This window comes from Carcharhinus amblyrhynchos, chromosome 15, assembly GCF_965287045.1.
Source record: "Carcharhinus amblyrhynchos chromosome 15, sCarAmb.v2.hapA, whole genome shotgun sequence".
NCBI classification, from domain to species: Eukaryota; Metazoa; Chordata; class Chondrichthyes; order Carcharhiniformes; family Carcharhinidae; genus Carcharhinus; species Carcharhinus amblyrhynchos.
Window position 1 is genome coordinate 31,373,528 of NC_137338.1, and position 11,225 is coordinate 31,384,752.

The 11,225-nt window shown below is 38.0% G+C and overlaps 1 protein-coding gene across 1 annotated transcript in view; it reads right to left on the reverse strand.

The window, feature by feature from the left end:
• Positions 1-10,870, reverse strand: part of casr (calcium-sensing receptor) — an 88,369-nt gene extending 77,499 nt beyond the window's left edge. Inside the window, exon 1 of the mRNA XM_080203735.1 lies at positions 10,694-10,870. The gene's annotated coding sequence lies outside the window, so the exon portion shown is untranslated. The remainder of the gene's footprint in view (positions 1-10,693) is intronic.
• Positions 10,871-11,225: the final 355 nt, after the last annotated feature.

Below are 11,225 nucleotides of genomic sequence, written 5' to 3' on the forward strand. Positions count from 1 at the left end.
CTGAGCTTGCAAAATCCTACTAACTATCCTGGTTTGAGACAATTCACACCTCTTTAACCTGTGATTATTCCTCTCTCCACTCACACTGCCTACACCTGCAAAGACTTGATTACCTGTAAAGGCTTGCATTCTTCATATTCCAATCTGTACTTATCTTGCAATTGTGTCTTTGCCTATATATGCTGTGTATGTGAACCTATTTCTCCACTCACCTGATGAAGAAGTAGTGCTCTGAAAGCTTGCGATTCCAAATAAACCTGCTGGACTTTAACCTGGTTTTGTGAGATTTCTTACTATGCAAGAGAAATGACAGGTCAATTAGGATCCATGGGGACTTTGAATCAAGATAATGAATCACAGAGTTCCTATATAGAGCATTTTCAGTGCTTTGTACAAGTGAATAAAATTGCAAACAAGTTGCTCATTGCAGCTTTTCTCAGTACAATAGGAAGTAAAACTCTCATTTTGCTCCAGTGCTTGTTTCATCTAGCAAAGATGTGGGTATGCCGGCGTTGGACTGGCGTAAACACAGTAAAAAGTCTGACAACACCAGGTTTTAGTCCAACCTATTTATTTGATAATATACTCACAAGCTTTCGGGGTTAGTCCCTTCGTCAGGTGAATGGAGAGTTCTGGCCTCAGACAGAGCATATAAAGCACAGACAGTTTATATGCTCTGTCTGAGGCCAGAACTCTCCATTCACCTGACGAAGGGACTAACCCCGAAAGCTGGTGAGTATATTATCAAATAAATAGGTTGGACTAAAACCTGGTGTTGTCAGACTTTTTACTGTGTCATCTAGCAAAGCCAGGAACAAAAACATACAATGACTAGAAAAAGATCCTTGAAGAGCACTACTCTACTAAGTCACTTATCATCACAGAATGGTTTAGGTCTCACCAAAGGAATCAAGTGGAAGGTGAAAGCATTGCTCAGTTTGTGGCAACCTTAAAAAGGCTGGCACAACATTGTGTGTTTGATGAGTCATTAGAAGATTATCTTCATGATCATCTCGTTTGTGGTCTCCAAAATCAGGCTATCCAAAGAAGATTGCTTACTGAACATTCTTTGACTTTAAAGACAGCAATAGAAATCACAGTGTCAATGGAACTAGCTGCTAAAGAGGCTTCACAATTTGATGCAGGAATGAATACCCACAAGTTGGGAATTGCCCATGAGAAGTCAAGACAACAACAAGAATGTCGCAGATCTGCCAAAATGGGTGATTCAGCAAGTGAAAGCTGGAGCAAGCATAGTCAATGCAAGAATTGCAAGTTGGGCTACACCAGCTTCTCCTGAGAAGAATATTCAGAAGAAGAATCTGGGTACCTTAAAGAAGAAGAACAAGTTGCATTCTGCAAAAAGAAACCACAATGTGGAAGAAAATAGTTCTGACTGTGAAGAAGACAATGTCATGAAATATAATGACGAGTTCCATCTAAATGTCATACCCATACAGAGTTAGTCATGTAGATTCTGGGTGATTCTGAAGTCAAGTGGACAATCTATTTTGATGGAGTTTGAAACGGGTGCTGCTGTATCTTCAATTCCTGAGATTACATACCCGTAAAGACTGAAGCATTTTCCTTCAAAACCAGCAGATGTGATTTTAAGGTCATATGTGGAAGAGGTCATGCCATTAGAAGGTTGCATCATGGTCAATGTAGAGTTGACTGGACAAACAGAAGAGTTGCCTCTCTGTGTGATCCATGGTAATTTTCCAGTTCCTTTGGGAATTCATGATTGGAGAAGATAAAGCTTAACTGAAGTGCTGTCAATAGATTGGTCAATGTCAAGGTAGACCTACAGTACCTTCTGAATAAATGCAAGAGTGTTTTTGAAGAGACATTTGTCTCAATGAAGGAAATTCAAATGAAAATCAAGATAAAGCCTAATAGTCAATCAAAAAGTTTCAAAATAAGAGCAGTGGCATACACAATTTGTCCCAAGGTTGAAGAAGCATTAGTACAACTTGCTAACACTGTGTGGTAGAGCTGGTTACAATGAGTGACTGGGCTTCTTTCATCGTACCTGGCGTTAAATCAGATGATTCACTTAATATTTGTGGTGATTTTAAGTCAAAGTAAAAAAGTTTATTTATTAGTCACAAGTAATCTTACATTAACACTGTGAAAATCCCCTAGATGCCATATTCCGGCATCTGTTTGGGTGCACCAAGGAAGAATTTAGCATGGCAAATGCAACCAACCAGCACATCTTTTGGACTGTTGGGGGAAACTGGAGCATCCAGAAGAAACCCATGCAGACACAGGAGACTGTGTAGACTCCGCACAGACTGTGACCCAAGCTGGGAACCGAACCTGGGTCTTTGGCGCTGTGAGGCAGCAATGCTAATCACTGTGCCACCGTGCCACACCACCATAAATCCGCTGTTGTGTCCTGATCAATATCTGCTTCCTTTAATTGAAGATTTATTTGCTGGATTATGAGATGGACAGAAATTCAGCAAGATTAATCTTTCATTTGATATTTACAAATGCATGTAGCTGCTGAATTGCTTATAAAGGTATTTTTTGTTATAAAAGATTGCCTTTTGGAATAACATCTCACCAGCTCTATTCCAAAGATCGATTGATTAGATTTTAAGTGGTCTCTCTGGTGTACAATGTAACATGGATGATACCATAATTACAGGGTTCAGTGAACATGTGCACTTGAATAAATTAGAAGCAACATTGGAACATCTTCAAGCAGATAGCTTACGCATCAAGAAAGAAAAGTATAACTTTTTTTAGACATTAGTTTAGTATCTAGGTCACTTTATTGATAAAGAAGGCCTACAAAAAGGTGGAAACTATTTTAAAAGCATCATGTCTGATGAATGTGACACAATGGAATTCTTTCTGGGATTAGTAAATTATTATGGAAATCTGTTCCTAAATTAGTTACATTATTGAAGACCTAACTCACCTGACGAAGGAGCAGCCCTTGTGATTCCAAATTACCCTGATGGATTTTAATCTGGTATTGTGAGACTTTAATTGTACATTATTGAAGCCATCGCATAACTTATTATCATTATAGAAGGTGTGTGAAATAGTCATGGGACTGGTCAACAGAATGTGAGCAAGCGTACAAGGATGACAAAGATGCTTTTCACACGTCTGAAGTATGGGTTTATTTAAATCTGAAAGCACCATTACTGCTAGCTTCCGTACTTCACCATGTGAAGTAGGGGCCATATTACGCCTTTGGGAGAAGAACGACCAATTGATTTTCCCTCATGTACTCTGACTAATGCTGAATTTAATTACACTTGGCTAGAAAAAGAAGCTTTTTGAGTATAATTTTTATTGTATGAAGGTTTCATTATTATTTATGTGGTCATTATTTCACATTATTGACCGTTAACTACTACTTTTGGTTCATTTCAAAGCAAATAATTGTTTGCTGCTAGTTGATTGCAAAGATGGTCACTGATCTTATCTGCGCCATCTTATGTTATAAAGCATTATCAGTAAGGGTGCAATGCATTATCACACTTACCTTTACCTACTGAGCAGATACCACCAACTAGTTTTGTTAATATTTTTTATTTTTTTGCATGTAGATCATTTGCCTATGACAGCTTCACAAGTTCAGAGGCACACCAGAAATGAGCCTATGATGATGAACGTGATGGATATGGTATTGAAAGGAACAATAACTGGAACACATTGTCTGCATCCTGATTTGAAGCATTATGTGTCAAGAATGTCTGAATTGACCATGCAAGATGGGTGTTTATTGTGGGGAATCTGAGCGATCATTCCTCCTAGTCTGCATGGAAGAGTTCTTGAACAACTACATGAAGGACATCCTGGTATAGTCCAGATGAAAGACATGTAATTATTTTTGGCAGCTGGGTCTGGATGCTCAGATTGAAGAAAAAGTGGGACAATGTCAATCCTATGCACGAATAAGAAATACAACATCATTGTTTCCTTTATATCTACGGGAGTGTCCTAAACTGCCATGGCAACAACTGCTGCTCCGTTTGAGGCTTACATGTTTATAGTCATAATTAATGCACATTCAAAGTGGCTAGAAGTTGTTAGCATCAGGTACGTTACATCGGAACAAGCCTTTGAAAAAATCTTTGCAAAATTTGATAAACTGGAATAGATTGTTAGCGATAATAGTATACAGTTTGCTTCCTAACACTTTGAGCATTATCTCAAAGTGAATAGTATTTGATGTATAAAATCCACACCCTATCATCCATCAACTAATGGATTAGTTGAAAGACTTGTAAATCATTGAAACATTCTGTATGAGCCTCAAAAAAGCATTGTTCATTATTACATTGTGTGGATGGCTTTTTGGCATCTTATAGAAACACTACGCATGTGACTACCCAAACTTCACCTGCATTACTACTCTTAAAGAGAAAGTTGAGAACTATGTTTGATTTGTTATCACTTCCAGAAAGTTCAGAGTTAGTATATCATCAACAATAATCTCAAGTTGCTAGATGAGAAGTGAGGGCAAAACAACACTCATTTCAACAAAGAGATTGAATGCTAGCGCAGAATAATGTCATGAGCGGGAAATGGGTACCGGCCATAGTTTTAACAAAAACAGGTTCAATTAATTACATGGTTCAAACCAAAGATAAATTAGTTTGACAATGCCGTGCTGACCAATTTTTGTAATCGCAAAATAATTTCCCAGAATTATCTCCAGCAGTACCAACTTCTTTAGTCCCTAATGTTGTAAATACTACAATGGAAGACTTAATTGAATCTGAGTTGATTGATGATTGCATCTCTGCTAATATACTAATAAGAATGATACAATATTCATTCCAAGAGGAAAGGTGTCTACTGGAGTTCCAGATCATACTTGTGGGGTCAAGGACAGCCAAGTTCCAGAACTATGTATGCAACAAAAGAGGAATAGACTTCCTCTTGATTGACTTTCTAATTAACTATGTATAATGATTAATAATGTATAATACTGTGTCTAGAGTGTTATTGATCCTATGTATAACATCTTAGTAATTTATTGTCATGACCAAAGAAGGAAAGGGGGAGGGATGTTATATACTTAAAAGGGTTGCAGATTGTTTTAGGAATTGATCACATGATTTGACTGTGATGTCATTAGGGTCTTGTAGAGGCTTATGTTTTACTTTCAGTTTTGCATTCTGCAGTGCAGAGAACATCTCTTTCAATAAAACCTGTTATGTGTTAACTTGAATCTATGTGTGCAAACAAAATCTTTTCTTTCTGTATAAAACCCCAACCCCTAACATAGTTAGGATATTACATCGCTTGCCTGCGATGGGCGGCTGCATTTCTGCTGTTCCTACTTGTGGGAATGTGCTACGGAGGAAGGAAGATGTCAGGCTTCCATCCTGAAGTCTTTCATCACCATTTTACAGGCCCTTCCTCCTCCCAGAGTGCCTCTGGAGACTGGTAAAACCCCGCCCAATGGGGTAGTAAGTTTGTGTTTAAGTGGGGGTACAAATCCCTTAAAACTCAGCATCATCCGTCCTTCTGTGTTTCAACTGGTTGGATTTGAAGGTGAACTGGGAACACTCTTGGAGGGAAGCTTGAAGGAAGAATGAGTATGGCAGAGAGTTCCCAAAGAACAATTCCACCCCCACCCAAATGAAGCTGTCAAAAAGTCAGCAAGGATAGGCAGGACATCAAGATTTCCATCTTGAAAAGGACATTCTTGCTTTTTTGATTGTTCAGAGGAGGCAGATTCTAAGAGACTGTGTACTAAATTATTAGGAGAGATTCAAAGTAGCAAATTGAACTCAACTACAAAAATAATTAAGAGACAGAATTTGGGTCTATAAATTGATGACAGGACTGGATAATGTAATAGGTCAATTATCTTACATTACAACCATAGAGCTAAGTGAAATGAAACAAACTGGGTATTCCTCAAGCAAAAGTAGAGTGTGTGGGTCACTTTTTGTGTCAATCATATCTCGTCCAGTCCAGTTCAGTATGTGAGGAAAAATTTAAATGCATTATAAAAGTTGTTAGTGGTCTATCACTTGTAATTGACCAGGTAAAGAAGTAATGGGTATAAGGTGTTCAAGCAGTATTTCCACTGGGCTGGGGAAATAGGTGATTCATTCCATTCAAATGAAGTATAACTAACATTATAATAGCACTCTCATCTTCTTTTTCCCTTTTGGTTCAATGCCACTTCTAAGTCATGCCTGCACATGAGAGTTTATGATTGCTAGGGTAGAATTCATTCAAATGGCAAAGAAGGATGATCAAAAGTCAATTTCAGCACTTTTCCCTTTACATTCATAAATTGTCCTCAAAATAAGTTCAAAGTTCCTTTATTAGTGTCACAGGTAGACTTACATTAACACTGCAATTAAGTTACTCTGAAAATGCAAGGTGATGCATTTTGATAGCTTGAACCAGGGCAGGACTTACTCAGTTAATGGGAGGGCGTTGGGGAGAGTTACAAACAAAGAGAGCTAGGGCTAAACTTCATAGCTCCTTGAAAGTGGAGTCACAGGTGGACAGGGTAATGAAGAAGGCATTCGGCATGCTTGGTTTCATTGGTCAGAACATTGAGTACAGGAATTGGAATGTCTTATTGAAGTTGTACAAGACATTGGTAAGGCCATTCTTGGAATACTGCGTGCCATTCTGGTCACCCTATTATAGAAAGGGTATTATTAAACTAGAAAGAGTGCAGAAAAATTTACTAGGATGTTACCGGGACTTGATGGATTGAGTTATAAGGAGAGGCTGCATAGACTGGGACTTTTTTCTCTGGAGCGTAGGAGGCTGAGGGGTGATCTTATAGATGTCCGTAAAATAATGAGGGGCACAGATCAGCTAGATAGTCAATATATTTTCCCAAAGGTAGGGGAGGCTAAAACTAGTAGGCATAGGTTTAAAGTGAGAGGGGAGGAATGCAAAAGTGTCCAGGGGGCAATTTTTTTACACAGAAAATGGCGAGTGTCTAGAACTAGCTGCCAGAGGTGGTAGTAGAGGTGGGTAAAATTTTATCTTTTAAAAAGCATTTGGATAGTTACATGAGTATGATTGGTATAGAGGGATATGGGCCAAATGCAGCAATTGGGACTAGCTTAGGGGTTTTTAAAAAAAAGGGCAGCACGGACAAGTTGGGCCAAAGGGCCTGTTTCCATACTGTAAACCTCAATGACTCTATCTTCTAATCACCCCACTCTGGCACCTGTGTGGTACACTGAGGGAGAATTTAACATAGACAATCACCTAATCAGCATGTTTTTCAGACTGTGGGAGGAAACCAGAGCACCCAGAGGAAACCCACGCAGACACAGGGAGAAAATGCACAGACAGTAACCCAAGCTGGGAATTGAACCCAGGTCCCTAGCACTGTGGGACAACAATGCTAACCATTGTGCTACTATGCTGACCACTCCCCCAATCTTGTCAGTAGATACCTTGGTTCGACATGATATAATTAACCAGCATAGCAATATACAGTAAGAGCTCACTGTTCATTGTTAATTTTTATTGTTTCCTTTTCGTATTTTAGATTTTAAACTTAATTCCTTTTCCAAGTGTAAGGCAAAAAACCAATCTCAGTCACTCCAAAGTTCAAGATGCAGAGGAAAAGGATGTTTTTCATTAATAATGCATTGAATCATGGTATTTTTAAAACCCTTCGAGACCAGTCCCTCTCAGGCACAGAAACGAAAGGAAAATGCTGCAGGTTTTTGCGGTGCTTTAGTATAAAGATAACAGTCATTTTTTTATGTATTCTTCTATCTCACCATGATAGTTGGGAATATGTCTTCTCAATAAGGTTGCCCTTGGATTTTCCCCTATACAGTTAAATGAATCAATAACTGAGAGCTTCCATGATGCGCTGGATGGATGTTGGGCCCCATAATGAATATGAAATGGGGGAGTAAATCCACATCACATCCAAATGTTTTAGTGACCATAAACTCACTTGAGTAAGGAGACATTTTCACGAATCATTATTTATACTCATTCTGAAAACATTCTACCGAATTTCAAAACCTGACTCAAGTTGCCTGTTTGTACTGACAAGGGTTCCTGGACACAGTTTTGTGCTCACAGCATCTCTCCTGTTTGGCCAAGGTGAAGAATTCCAATGTTTTTTCTTTGTCCATTCATGGGATGTGAGCATTGCTGGTCAACATTTCTTGCCCATTCCTCATTTCATTTGAACTGAGTGGCTTGTTCAGAGGGCGGTTAAAAGTCAACCACATTGCTGCAGATCTGGAGTCACATGTAGGCCAGACCAGGTAAAGATGGTAGGTTTCCTTCCTAAAGGACATTAGTGAACCAGGTGGGTTTTAACGATAATCGACGACAGATTCTATTAAACTTAAACTATTGTTGTGGAGGGATTTTAACCCATGCCTCCTGGCATTGGTCTGCTCATCTAGATTGCGATCTACATTACCACCATGACACTGCCACTCTTTATTACAGTGAAACAAGCCCAAACATGCACATATATTTCTTTAAAAGAACTACTTGATAGCCAAAACCTAAGCACTCAAGCATTTAGCTCAATGGTATATTTATGCTAAATTATTAAGTACAAGGTAGACTTATTGGCCAGAATTTTACCATTCCATCTGTCACAGGAATCAGAGAGGGTGAGGGATGGACAATGGAAAGGTCCATTGACCTCAGGAGGGATTTTATGGCTTTGGGATGAGCAAAGCCATAAAATCCAGTCCATTAAATCTCATGGCATAAGAACACTAGTATCTGAGCTTTCATAATGGGAAATTGTGATTTGGAAAGTTATAAGTTGCCCTTGCCATCCTCCAATCTTTTGATGAGTTGAATTAATCCCTGCCCGCTAGGCACTTGGCAAAGGAGCAGTAATAATGGTGCATGTGATTCCCTATTGATCTTAACCTCTTGTGCAAACTCCACCTTCTTGACCCCACAATTAGCAATTATCTAAGCTGTAACTCTGGGAATTCCCTCCCTAATCCTTATCACCTTTCTAGCTTTTTCTTCTCTTCTAGGAGACTAATCATTTGGGATTGAGATGAGGAGAATTTTTTTCACCAAAGGGTTGTGAACCTTTGGACTTCTCTGTCCAAGAAGGTTGTGAATGCTCCATTGTTGAATATATTTAAGGCTGGGATAGACAGATCTTTGGTGTTTCAAGGGAAATTGGAAGTGAGCAGGAGGATGGAACTGAAGTCCAAAGTTAGCCATGATTGTATTGGATGGTGGAGTAGGCTCAACAGGCCATATGGTCTACGCTTGCTCCTATTTCTTGTATTCATGTGTTTAAGTCCCTCCTATTTCTTTGATCAGGCTTTTAGTCACCCCACCTAATATCCATTCCTTAGACTCAGTACCAAGTTTTGTCTAACAATGCTCCTGTGAAGCAATTAAAGATGTTTTTTGATGCTATGGGACCATTCAAATGCAAGTTGTGCTTCAGCTAAATATTTAATTGCCCTGCAGTTATTTTAGTGTCTGGCCATTTTAATGAGTTTAACACACCTGGTCCCATATTACAGATATTATATTCACAGCCTAAGTTGTAGAGTAGTCTGCTATAAACATGAAAGTTACAATAATCTTCTGAAATCATTTGCATTTCAGACAATAATATTACTTCACAATTTAATGAAATTCTTTTTAAGTTCCAGTCAGTGAGTATTTGCAGTAAATACAATACTTAACCAAAAAAAAGGTTTCCCAATATTGAAAGTTATGAGGCAAGGTAATATTTGTGCAATCGATTTCTTCGGATAGTCAGCCTCTGGTACAGAATAGAATGAAGCAATTGATTTTTGTTCACTGTACGATACAACTCTTCCGCATATAACATCATTTCGTAGAAGGAAAATAATAGAATTGATGTTATTCTTCTCTGTTTGATCATCTGGATTCTGATAATACATTCAGAAAGTTCCCTGTTAATGTACCAAACCAGAAGTACATTTTAGTTGTATTTGAAAAGTCTCAAACTGGATTAGTTTGTTGAAATATTTATATTAATACATAGAAGTACATTGCTGCTTGAATATTTCTCCGACATTGTAAATTGTCACCCATTAGAGAAATTGTTCAATGCCCCTTTCCATTGAAATATAGAAAAGGGAAAAATAAATGGCTGATCCATGGTGGAAAATTTTCCACCTGGACAAAAGGTTGAAAATTTATTCCAGAAATGTTTCCCAGTGCAAACTCAATTTTTTAACTTAACTTCATCAAACACACATAGCTACCAGAATCACCAGATAATTTTATCACTCTCATGTGGAGTTTTAAAATAAAACATTCATTGTTTTTCCACTAAGATCCTGTACTTTTATTTTTTATTATTCAGCTCCCTGCATACCCCATTTCCACAAATGCTACTATTTTTAAAAATGATTTTCGATATCTGGGCTTCAAGTGCTTATTTGAAGTTAATGTGCTGATCAGTGCCTTCCATAACAGCCCTCATGAAATTTCTTAACAGTTAATTCTTTATTTTGGGCTTTCGCTGAAACGACATTAATTTTTGAGTTCAAAATTTTAAGATCTGTCATTACTTTTTCCATTTGCTTTCACTCCTGTAAGTTATTTATCATCATGACAGTCTGATTATTGTTCCATTCAGTCTCATCCTAAGAGAATAATTGTTGATTAATATTGCAATTACAAATTCTACTGAAAAGAGAATAAATAAGCAAGTGAACTCCAAAGCGATCAAACATATCCTTACCTTTGGTACACTGATCAGTTATTCATACAGTGACAGTGGGAGACTTGCAGAATTGTTTCCTTAGCGGAGGACATTCTTACAGAAATATTTTAATAACCTTCTGATTGCTGGAAATATTTCATTAACACAGATGTATGTTCTTGTAATGGCAACCAGCTGTACTCGTTTTGCGGTTGGGGCAAGTTCAGCCAACAATATTTTCCTTGGGGTTAATTCAATGTAATTTAGTCTTTTGCACATTAATGCAATGCACGCTAAGCTCTAAGAAAGGTCAAAACTATATAATCTTGGTTAATGATTGAACTTGATCGTCCTACTGTTAGAGAATCTTGTGTTTCAAAGGAGCGGAGGAAAATTCTGACATCGTCAGAAAGCATCACATTCGAGAAAATTTAAGCAGCAGTTAAATCATTTAAAGTCCGAAGGAATTTGTCGGGATCTTGTTCAGAATAAAGAAACCCCGAGACTAGTATACACTTCTTCATTTCATTAACCACTAATTAGCAAGCCTTTTTTAAGATATAAGATTTCT